This window comes from Oncorhynchus gorbuscha, linkage group LG21 (assembly GCF_021184085.1).
Source record: "Oncorhynchus gorbuscha isolate QuinsamMale2020 ecotype Even-year linkage group LG21, OgorEven_v1.0, whole genome shotgun sequence".
Lineage (NCBI taxonomy): Eukaryota > Metazoa > Chordata > Actinopteri > Salmoniformes > Salmonidae > Oncorhynchus > Oncorhynchus gorbuscha.
This window is the reverse complement of record NC_060193.1, coordinates 59492843-59505400: the sequence shown is the minus strand read 5'-3', so window position 1 is coordinate 59505400 and position 12558 is coordinate 59492843. Positions and strand designations below refer to the sequence as shown.

Genomic DNA, 12558 nt, shown 5'->3' with positions numbered 1-12558 from the left:
GAATAAGATTGAAAAAAACACATACAAATAAACCTTATGGAACAGCTGGGACTGTGCAGAGACACACACACAGGTACAGGCAAACGGGCACACACAAACTCTAGCTCACACACTCTACACACACAAGTATATTGTAATATTGTTGAATGGTGGTATTATACATTTTGCATTGTAGATATGTAGTGGTATAATAATGTTATATGATGTACTGTTTTATATGTTGTTTTATGTGTAATGTAAGTGTCTTAATGTGTTAGGATCTCAGGAAGAGGCTAATGGGGATCCTTAATAAATACAAAATAAATTTATTTTTATCTTCTGGAGAAAAACAACAACATTGAAATGACTCAAACCAAATCTAAACTGTGTTGAAATGATAATGGACCTACATTTATAGTCTCTTCACTTGGTCCAGCTTGATAAAAGTCAAACAAGAGCTAGACATTGAAAATTCCAAAAGTGCTGAACAGAAGGCCATTTTTAGCAAATGTTGACTGCAAGGAAGTATAATATCTAAAATACAATGGGGGTCATCACTGTCGGCTCACCTGACAGGTACTTTCCACCCTGAGTCTTCTGTGAGCCGGATGGCTGCGCAATCGCCACTCCTTCTTCCTCCTTCAAGGAACTCAGAATCATGTCAGGAACCTCAGAGTTGAAACGTATTTGGCTAAGGTGTATGTAAACTTCCGACCTCAACTGTATACAGACAATATATTTTAATCCTAGTAAAAATGCCATGTCTTAGGTCAGTTAGGATCACCACTTAATTTTAAGAATGTGAAATTTCAGAATAATATTAGAGCAAATGTTTTATTTCAGCTTTTATTTATTTCATCACCTTCCCAGTGTGCATACACTCAATAAGTATTTGGTAGCATTGCCTTTAAATTGTTTAACGTGGGTCAAACATTTCTGGTATCCTTCCACAAGGTTCTCACAATAAATTGGGTGAACTTTGGTCCATTCCTCCTGACAGAGCTGGTGTAACTGAGTCAGGTTTGTAGGCCTCCTTGCTTGCACACGCTTTTTCAGTTCTGCCCACAAATGTTCTATAGGATTGAGGTCAGGGCTTTGTGATGGCCACTCAAATACGTTGACTTTGTTGTCCTTAAGCCATTTTGCCACAAATTTGGAAGTATACTTGGGGTCATTGTCCTTTTGGAAGACCCATTTGTGACCATGCTTTAACTTCCTGAATGATGTCTTGAGATGTTGCTTCAATATATCCAAATAATTTTCCTGCCTCATTATGCCATTCATTTTGTGAAGTGCACCAGTCCTTCCTGCAGTAAAGCACCCCCACAACATGATGCTGCCACCCCCGTGCTTCACGGTTGGAATGGTGTTCTTTGGCTTGCAAGCCTCCCCCTTTTTCCTCTAAACATAACGATGGACATTATGGCCAAACAGTTCTATTTTTGTTTCATCAGACCAGAGGACATTTCTCCAAAAAGTACAATATTTGTCCCCATGTGCAGTTGCAAACCGTAGTCTGGCTTTTTAATGTAAGTTTTGGAGCAGTGAATTCTTCCTTGCTGAGAGGCCTTTCAGGTTATGTCGTTATAGGACTCGTTTTACTGTAGATAAAGATACTTTTGTACCGGTTTCCTCCAGCATCTTCACAAGGTCCTTTGCTGTTGTTCTGGGATTGATTTGCCCCTTTCGCACCAAAGTACGTTCATCTCTTGGAGACAGAATGCTTCTCCTTCCTGAGGGGATGTTTGTTTGTAGTTTGTAGTTTGTACAGATGAGCGTGGTACCTTCAGGCATTTGGAAATTGCTCCCAAGGATGAACCAGACTTGTGGAGGTCTCCATTTTTTTTCTCTGAGGTCTTCCTATTTCTTTTGATTTTCCCATAATGTCAAGCAAAGAGGTACTGAGTTTGAAGGTAGGCCTTGAATTGCATCCACAGGTACATCTCAAATAGACTAAAATTATGTCAATTAGCCTATCATAAGCTTCTGAAGTTGTGACATATTTTCTGGAATTTTCCAACTGTTTAAAGGCACAATCAACTTAGTGTATGTAAAATATGTGAAATATGAGTGAAATAATCTGTCTGAAAACAATTGTTGGAAAAATTACTTGTGTCAAGCACAAAGTAGATGTCCTAACAGACTTGCCAAAACTATAGTTTGTTAAAACTTCTTAAGGATAGGGGGCAGTATTTTGACGTCCGGATGAAAAGCGTGCCCAAAGTAAACTGCCTGTTACTTAGGCCCAGAAGCTAAGATATGCATATAATTAGTTGATTTCAATAGAAAACACTCTAAAGTTTGTTGGGGAATAATCAGAATTAGTTGGTAACATAGGTAAGATGTTTTATATTCATCATATGTTTGTAAGTTACTTCTCATCAGAATGTTTATACTGTGGCCGGGGTTGCAGTTATCTGTTCTATGTCAAGACTAAGTTACTTGGGCCGGAGAGAGGGGAGAGGTCAAGCGTGTATCTCTTGGCTCCACAATGTCTGTGTGCCATGTGTCTCTGTGATCTTGTCAAGATAGGATGGATTTGATATATGCCTGTTGATATGGAGGATTGGTTTATGCTTCTGAGTTTGAGAAAAGAACACAGTTTAGGAGACAAAGCTGAACAATAAATTATGCCGATGCTGTCTGGCTATTTGTGTCTTTGCTATAAAGGATCTCAGTTGCAATGTGTAAGGGACTCTCAGAGAATTAATTTATAGACACTGAATTGATCTGAAAGTCACAGGGTTGTGATGGAGCTCATATAATTAAAGATGGACTTTGTGATAACTAACTCTGACTTGTGTGTGGTTTGCTCTCATGATTTGGTAAATACAGGAAATTTCCATGACAAGTTTCTAAAACTGTTAAAATAAGTAGAATAAGTATAACACAACTGATTTGGCAGGTGAAACCCAGAGGACAAACCATCCAGGGGAAAAAAATTAGGTCATAGGATTTTCCAATGGATTTCTATGGGAAACCCTATTTATGGGAAACCCTATTTATTAGTAACCTGGTTGCAGTTCATATGGCTTCCACTAGATGTCAACAGACTTTAGAAATTGGTAGATGTTTTTCTTTTGAGAAATTAAGAAGTAGTGCTGTTCTTTGTACGTGTCACTCTGAAGGTCCCTAGTCTTTTGTTGCGCATGAACAGGAGCGCACTCCGTGTTATTTTTCTTTGGTATTGGAAACAGATTATCCCGTCTTAAATTTGATCAATTATTTAAATTTAGGATACCTGGGGTTGGATTAGGAAAGTTGTTTGAAATGTTTGGACCAAGTTTACAGGTAACTTATTAGATACTTTGTAGTCATGTTGGGCCAGTTGGAACCGGTGTATTTCTGAATCAAACCCGCCAAATAAATTGACATTTTGGGGATATAAAGACGGAATTTATCGAACAAAACGATCATTCATTGTGTCACTGAGACATTTGGGATTGCGAAAAATAGAAGATCTTCAAAGGTAAGGCATTTATTATATTGTTATTTCTGACCTTTGTGTCGCACCTGCCTGGTTGTTTGTATGCGGGGTGCTGTCCTCAGATAATCGTATGGTGTGCTTTCGCCGTAAAGCCTTTTTGAAATCTGACACAGTGGCTGGATTAACAAGAAGTTAAGCTTTGTTTTGATGTATTACACCTATATTTTCGTGAATGTTGAATATTGATATTTCTGTAGTTTCAATTTGGAGCTCTGCAATTTCATCGGATGTTGTCAAATCTATGCCGTTAACGGGATTGGCGCGTTAAGGAATCACTAAGAGTTTATTAACAAGAAATTTGTGGAGTGTTTGAAAAATGAGTTTTAATGACTCCAACCTAAGTGTATGTAAACTTCTGATTTCAACTGTATATACAGTACTCATTAAGTATTGTAACGTAACTCCTGATTTGAAATATAGTATATACAGCATCAGTGAAAAGTTTTCTACATTGTAGAATAATTGTGAAGACATCAGAATTATGAAACATATATTGGATCATGTAGTAACCAAAAAAAGTGTTAAACAAATATAAAATATATTTTAGATTTTAGATTCTTCAAAGTAGCCACCCTTTGCCTTGTTGACAGCTTTGCACACTCTTGGTCTTCTCTCAACCAGCTTCACCTGGAGTGCTTTTCCAACAGTCTTGAAGGAGTTCCCTGTCACAACGTGGCCCTTTGGGGTGTATATCGTGGCTCTCCCCCTCTCATCACAAATTGTATGACTTTACAACCGGCCATACATTCCTGGCAGAGTCGCTCTCCCCCTGGTCACGCAGAAATAGATGGGAAATAAACCTATGGAACAAAGAGCTTCTCCCAAAATTGGATTATTAAACAATATTTCTATATTTGAGAATGTGGGAATGGTCTATGGGTATTTAAAGAACATTCCTGTCAAAGTTGTTTTATTTTGTGACATCAGGAAGGACGGTAGCACAGAATAACAGTAGCTTTGGAAGTGTACATTTTTCAGTTATATGTTTTCTATCTGAACGTTGTATAAAATGTTTGATTGAATATGAAACTATTTGTGATAAGATGTAACATCATGTTGTCCTTCTAAACGAGATACTTGCTTAGTTATAACTGTTTAACTAGTCAGTAACCACACCCAAGTGAGCCCAGACATTACGTAGGCGTCAACAAATCAAATCAAATCAAATTTATGTATATAGCCCTTCGTACATCAGCTGATATCTCAAAGTGCTGTACAGAAACCCAGCCTAAAACCCCAAACAGCAAGCAATGCAGGTGTAGAAGCATGGTGGCTAGGAAAAACTCCCTAGAAAGGCCAAAACCTAGGAAGAAACCTGGAGAGGAACCAGGCTATGTGGGGTGGCCAGTCCTCTTCTGGCTGTGCCGGGTGGAGATTATAACAGAACATGCCCAAGATGTTGAAATGCTCATAAATGTCCAGCATGGTCGTATAATAATAAGGCAGAACAGTTGAAACTGGAGCAGCAGCACGGTCAGGTGGACTGGGGACAGCAAGGAGTCATCATGTCAGGTAGTCCTGGGGCATGGTCCTAGGGCTCAGGTCAGTTGAAACTGGAGCAGCAGCACGGCCAGGTGGACTGGGGACAGCAAGGAGTCATCATGTCAGGTAGTCCTGGGGCATGGTCCTAGGGCTCAGGTCCTCCGAGAGAGACAAAGAAAGAGAGGAGAGAATTAGAGAACACACACTTAGATTCACACAGGACACCGAATAGGACAGGAGAAGTACTCCAAATATAACAAACTGACCCTAGCCCCCCGACACATAAACTACTGCAGCATAAATACTGGAGTCTGAGACAGGAGGGGTCAGGAGACACTGTGGCCCCATCCGAGGACAACCCCGGACAGGGCCAAACAGGAAGGATATAACCCCACCCACTTTGCCAAAGCACAGCCCCCACACCACCCCACACCACCATCATAGAACCGCATCTTCTTCCACAGACTATAAATCCCACTTCCTACAAAATATACATTAAGTCAGAGAACGCCGGGACATAGTCCCCACGTTGGAATTGCTACAGTTCTATAGGCAATGGGGCCATACAGCTGTAGTTTTGGCTACACGGCTGGAAATGGTTAAACTCTGAAACTATTGATCACTACAGAATAAGAGCAAATCATAGACGTATAATTACTAGTCCGTAGCTAGAAATTCTGTAAATCTAGTTCGAGAATACCGACAACAACCGAAACATCTATTCTAAGAACAAGCCTGACACATCCATTACAACAGACACTATCCAGAGATACAGAGAAAGATACAACCACAAAGGACATTGTGACTTCTGGGGAAGTTAACCAGAGACTCTCTAATGAACTGACTCACCAGCAGACAGACAAGTGATTCCAACAGAGAAGACAACAACGACATACGGGCATTAAAATATACATTGCAATTATTCTCAAATGAGCGGCCATTCATGTGCAAAGGATTAGCATTTCAATGAATATAATTATCAACTGTGTGTAGTGAATTCATTTTGTCTTTCCTGCTCTCTCAGTCCCCACCCCTTTCCTTTGTCTTTGAAGCCGTCATATTGGCTTCGTCCACTAGGGACATGTTCTTTGTATCATATAATAACCCAAATATCTACTGGTTGTTATGTAATTCTGTGATTTTTTTAGTTAGTTAAAAAATGATTTAGGCTAGGGTTCATGCAGATATTCAAGGGTTTGCGACGTTCAGTAATGAGAACTGATGAGGTAATAATAATTATTTAACTTCTTAAGGTATAGGGGGCAGCATTTTCACTTTTGGATAAATAGCGTGCCCAATTTCAACTTCCTGTTACTCATGCCAAGAATATAAGATATGCATATTAGTAGTATATTTGAATAGAAAACACTCTGAAGTTTCTAAAACTGTTTGAATCATGTCTGTGAGTGTATCAGAACTTATGTAGCAGGCAAAACCCCGAGACTAACATTTCAGATTTCTTTTCTTTTTTTAGGTCTCTGTCTGTTCAGTGTGTTCTCATTGGGAAACAATATTTCTTAGGAACTTGTTTTCAGTTCCTTCCGCTTCCACTGGATGTCACCAGTCTTTGGAATTTTGTTGAGGTTATTAATTTGTGTAATGAAGAAGTACGGCCATCTAGGAACTGCATAACACTGTTGAGAGTTGCGCAAGACGTGAAATGTACCTTGGTTTGTTGTGTTCCTGTACTGAACACAGATAGACCCGTCTTCAATTTGATAAATTATTAACGTTTAAAAATACCTAAAGTTGTATTACAAAAGTAGTTTGAAATATTTTGGCAAAGTTTATAGGCAACTTTTGCAATATTTTGTAGTGACGTTGCGCATTCTGAAAGCTGTTTTGTTTTCTGGATCAAATGCGCCAAACAAAAGAAGCTTGTCAAAGGTAAGGCATGTTTTATATTTTATTTCTGCGTTTTGTGTAGCGCCTGCAGGGTTGAAATATGCTACACTCTTTGTTTACTGTTGTGCTATCATCAGATAATAGCTTCTTATGCTTTCGCCGAAAAATCCTTGACAAAATCTGACATGTTGGCTGGACGAGTGTAGCTTTAATTGAGTATCTTACATGTGTGATTTAATAAAAGTTAGATTTTTATATAATTTTTTGGAATTTGCCGCATTGCATTTACCCTGTTTTTTGCCCAAGAGGGACGCAACCGTCTCCTATACCATAAGAAGTTAAGAAGCCCTCCTGTTCTCCACTCATTACCTGTATTAACTGCACCTGTTTGAACTCGTTACCTGTATAAAAGACACCTGTCCACACACTCAATCAAACAGACTCCAACCTCTCCACAATGGCCAAGACCAGAGAACTATGTAAGGACATCAGGGATAAAATTGTAGACCTTTGCAAGGCTGGGATGGGCTACAGGACAATAGGCAAGCAGCTTGGTGAGAAGGCAACAACTGTTGGCGCAATTATTAGATAATGGAAGAAGTTCAAGATGACGGTCAATCACCCTTGGTCTGGGGCTCCATGCAAGATCTCACCTCGTGGGGCATCAATGATCATGAGGAAGGTGAGTGATCAGCCCAGAACTACACGGCAGGACCTGGTCAATGACCTGAAGAGAGCTGGAACCACAGTCTCAAAGAAAACCATTAGTAACACATTACACCGTCATGGATTAAAATCCTGCAGCGCGCACACTAGGTCCCCCTGCTCAAGCCAGCGCATGTCCAGGCCCGTTTTAAGTTTGCCAATGACCATCTGGATGATCCAGAGGAGGAATAGGAGAAGGTCATGTGGTCTGATGAGACAAAAATAGAGCTTTTTGGTCTAAACTCCACTTGCCGTGTTTGGAGAAAGAAGAAGGATGAGTACAACCCCAAGAACACCATCCCAACCGTGAAGCATGGAGGTGGAAACATCATTCTTTGGGGATGCTTTTCTGCAAAGGGGACAGGACGACTGCACCGTATTGAGGGGAGGATGGATGGGGCCATGTATCGCGAGATCTTGGCCAACAACCTCCTTCCCTCAGTAAGAGCATTGAAGATGGGTCGTGGCTGGGTCTTCCAGCATGACAACGACCCGAAACACACAGCCAGGGCAACTAAGGAGTGGCTCCGTAAGAAGCATCTCAAGGTCCTGGAGTGGCCTAGCCAGACTCCAGACCTAAACCCAATAGAAAATCTTTAGAGGGAGTTGAAAGTCCGTATTGCCAAGCGACAGCCCCGAAACCTGAAGGATCTGGAGAAGGTCTGTATGGAGGAGTAGGCCAAAATCCCTGCTGCAGTGTGTGCAAACCTGGTCAAGAACTACAGGAAACGTATGATCTCTGTAATTGCAAACAAAGGTTTCTGTACCAAATATTAAGTTCTGTTTTTCTGATGTATCAAATACTTATGTCATGCAATAAAATGCAAATTAATTACTTTAAAATCATACAATGTGATTTTCTGGATTTTTGTTTTACATTCCGTCTCTCACAGTTGAAGTGTACCTATGATAAAATGAAAGACCTCTACATGCTTTGTAAGTAGGAAAACCTGCAAAATTGGCAGTGTATGAAATACTTGTTCTCCACACTGTACAATACAACATGTGCTTCCTTGTTCACTGGACAAATATGCCAGCTTGTTCCCTATGGCTGATAAGAGTCAATGAATAACTTTGATCAGGGTCAGTCAACCCTGGTCATGGAGGGCCACAGGCACATCATGTTTTTGATTTAACCGACCAGGAAGTGACCTATTAGCAGATGAAGTGCCTAGTTGGAACAAAATCCTATAATACCTGCGGCACTCCAGGAACTGTGCTGCCTACCCCCTAACTAGATAATGGATAACCTCACATTGTGTTTCCCAGAGAATTTGGACCACTATGTGATTACTGATTCCAAGATAAATCTTACTGTGGGCTTGAAGAGCATCTCAACATGTAACCCAGACACTTGTCCCAGGTTAGCAGAGATGACCCTTCTGCTGGTCCCTGAAGAAGCTCTGAAAGCCCTGGACCTGAAGAACCCGTCGTTTTGGTAGAGCACAAAACCAAGTGTTTTTACTACGTAAAACTGAGTGTAGTGAAAGAGAAAGAGAGAAAGGAGAGGAAGAGAGAGAGACACATCGTTATAACACTGTACATAGCCATAATATGACATATGAAATGCCTCTATTCCTTTGAAACTTTGTGGGTGTAATGTTTACTGTTCATTTTTGGACAATCAATCCATTTTTGTCACTGCTGACCACGGAGACCACAAACAGCAGTTACGTTCTCTCAGTGAAAGCAGAACAGGGGATTTGAAGCTTGAGTTTATACACTATGTTTGCATACCAACATTGACTCACCTGGAGGGAATTTCATGACAATCTGGACATCGGTAGAACCTCCTTTGTCAGCTATCAGTTCAGAGGTACTGGTGTTGAGATTAATTCTGTTTGCCACAAAATTACCAGAAGGAGATTCATTTGATTTAGCAATATAAAGCAGAGCAGTGAGGCTGGGAGAGAAACAGATTTGCTTACATTCACCCATGAAAACATGCACAAAGATGCAATTACACACATAAACTCAAACGTATGCAGAAACACAAACACGCACACCTCGGGACAGCATCTCTCTCCTGTGTACTCTCCTCACTGGCATTCAGCAGCTGACTGATGGTAGTTATAGCTGCCACTGCGATGTCCTGCAACATAATCAAAACCAGGGGACGAACCTCAAGTGTTCAAATCACTGCAGTAGCAACCTCACGTTTCTCTCCAGAACATGTCATAGTTCACGACTTGATTTCAAAACATGTTGTACCTCTGTGATATTTGCAGACTGAAGCAGTGTGTTAGCGATCTGAGCTGCTATGGTGATGTTGTCAGCTGACAGCCGCTCTGGTTGGGAGGTCAGGATCTGAGTACTGAAGGCTAACTGTAGAAAATCACCTGAAATGCTGGAGATCTGAACAGGGAGAGACAAGGATTTTTATTTATTATATTTTAGTAATGTTTTTCAACAGAACATTGTATAAGTTGCAGCAACATGCTGAACTGGGAGTACATTTGGATATTAAATTGCCAGTATTAACTCAGTGGCTCAGTTGGTAGAGAACGGCACTTGCAACATCAGGGTTGTGGGTTTGATTCCCACAGGGCAACAGTATGAAAAGGTATGCACTCACTGTGGATAAGAGCATCTGCTGAATGACTCAATAAAAAGTCATGTAAAACACAAATAAAAAAAGAATGTTCCTCATCAACTGTTAATCAGAATAAAGGAACAGAATACATATGATCTGAAGGTAAAAGCCAGTTGTTACTGATCTTCAAACTGTAAGATCCACTCCTCATAATGATGACCTATGTAACTGACCTGAATAACACTAAATCAAGACGGGTCATAATCAGGATCATAAAAATATGCCTATTGACTTACATTTCCTTGAATGTCACTGAGGGTTATTTCACACTGCAGAATGTGAAGAGGACCAAACATTGGAGAGCCGGTGTCATTCAAACATCTTGCTGAGGCTTTTGGTAAACCGGCTGGAGGAAACAAGACAAAAAGAGAGTCAAGGTTTTGTTTTACCTAATACAACATTAATTAGGATTGTAACAGATGAATAAAATGGTTTCATTTTAGGTGAATAAAAGTAACATACCACTGGTTGTCTTCTCATCACATAACTCTTCTGAATAAGCAGACCAGCCAACCGTTGTTCTTGGGAAGGAGAATCGATCCTTGCTGGTGGAATTGCAGAAATTCCCTATTGACATAAAATGCATCTCAACATGCAAACATGAACTATACATTCTGAATGTGAGATCCAGGGTTAGGTATAGTAGTGTAGTGGTGTGTACTGTGAATGTGAGATCCAGGGTTAGGTATAGTAGTGTAGTGGTGTGTACTGTGAATGTGAGATCCAGGGTTAGGTATAGTATTGTAGTGGTGTGTACTGTGAATGTGAGATCCAGGGTTAGGTATAGTAGTGTAGTGGTGTGTACTGTGAATGTGAGATCCAGGGTTAGGTATAGTAGTGTAGTGGTGTGTACTGTGAATGTGAGATCCAGGGTTAGGTATAGTAGTGTAGTGGTGTGTACTGTGAATGTGAGATCCAGGGTTAGGTATAGTAGTGTAGTGGTGTGTACTGTGAATGTGAGATCCGGGGTTAGGTATAGTAGTGTAGTGGTGTGTACTGTGAATGTGAGATCCAGGGTTAGGTATAGTAGTGTAGTGGTGTGTACTGTGAATGTGAGATCAGGGTTAGGTATAGTAGTGTAGTGGTGTGTACTGTGAATGTGAGATGCAGGGTTAGGCATAGTAGTGTAGTGGTGTGTACTGTGAATGTGAGATCCAGGGTTAGGTATAGTAGTGTAGTGGTGTGTACTGTGAATGTAAGATCCAGGGTTAGGTATAGTATTGTAGTGGTGTGTACTGTGAATGTGAGATCCAGGGTTAGGTATAGTAGTGTAGTGGTGTGTATTGTGAGATGCAGGGTTAGGTATAGTAGTGTAGTGGTGTGTACTGTGAATGTGAGATCCAGGGTTATGTATAGTAGTGTAGTGGTGTGTACTGTGAGATCCAGGGTTAGTATAGTAGTGTAGAGGTGTGTACTGTGAATGTGAGATCCAGGGTTAGGTATAGTAGTGTAGTGGTGTGTACTGTGAATGTGAAATCCAGGGTTAGGTATAGTATTGTAGTGAAGTGTACTGTTAATGTGAGATCCAGGGTTAGTTATAGTGTAGATGGCGTGTGGTAGTTGGAAACCATTTGAACAGGTAGTTCCAGTCCACTCATGTTGGTAGTTGGACAGATAGAGACTGTTGGTCTTCAGCTCACCACCATTGATACAGACCAGAGAAGGGGTTGTGGTGGGAGAGGTGGTGGTGGAGGTGGTGGGAGTGGTAGAGGTGGTGGCAGAGGTGGTGGAAAAGGTGGTTGAAGGGTTGATGGTGGAAGTGATGGTGGGGAGAGGCAATAGTGTGGGTGGTGGGGAGTCTGGTACTGGTTCCACCCACTCTTGTGCTTGGAAGTGAAGGATGTGCAGGCAGTTGGAGTGTCAGTGGTTGGAGTGCAGGCAGTTGGAGTGCCGGTAATGGGAAAGTCGATAGATGGAGTGTTGGTAGTTGGAAAGTCGATAGATGGAGTGTTGGTAGTTGGAAAGTCGATAGATGGAGTGTTGGTAGTTGGAAAGTCGATAGATGGAGTGTTGGTAGTTGGAAAGTCGATAGATGGAGTGTTGGTAGTTGGAAAGTCGATAGATGGAGTGTTGGTAGTTGGAAAGTCGATAGATGGAGTGTTGGTAGTTGGAAAGTCGATAGATGGAGTGTTGGTAGTTGGAAAGTCGATAGATGGAGTGTTGGTAGTTGGAAAGTCGATAATTGGAAAGTCAATAATTGGAGGGTCGGTAGTTGGAGGGTTGGTAGTTGGAGTGCCGGTAGCTGGAGTGTCTGTTATTGGAGTGTCGATTGTTTGAGGGTCGATTGTTTGAGGGTCGGTAGTTATGTCAATGGTGATAAGAATGGCAGATGATGTGGTGAGATCCCCCTGTGATAAAGAGACTTTAAAAAGAGAATTAACTCAGTTAACCACATAAACAAGGGTACAGTTCCTATAAACATAGATGATCCATGCTGTTTCAGTTTCATTGTGTCTTCACCAGTGTA

At 41.0% G+C, this 12558-nt stretch overlaps 1 long non-coding RNA gene across 1 annotated transcript; it reads right to left on the bottom strand.

Moving 5' to 3' along the window:
- Positions 1-5048: 5048 nt before the first annotated feature.
- On the bottom strand, positions 5049-11672 carry LOC124008707. The gene is made up of 7 exons (XR_006834138.1): positions 11660-11672; positions 10554-10658; positions 10328-10437; positions 9710-9853; positions 9505-9590; positions 8814-8972; positions 5049-5107 (listed from the first exon to the last, which is right to left on the bottom strand). It is a non-coding gene; the product is annotated as an uncharacterized LOC124008707 (long non-coding RNA).
- Positions 11673-12558: the final 886 nt, after the last annotated feature.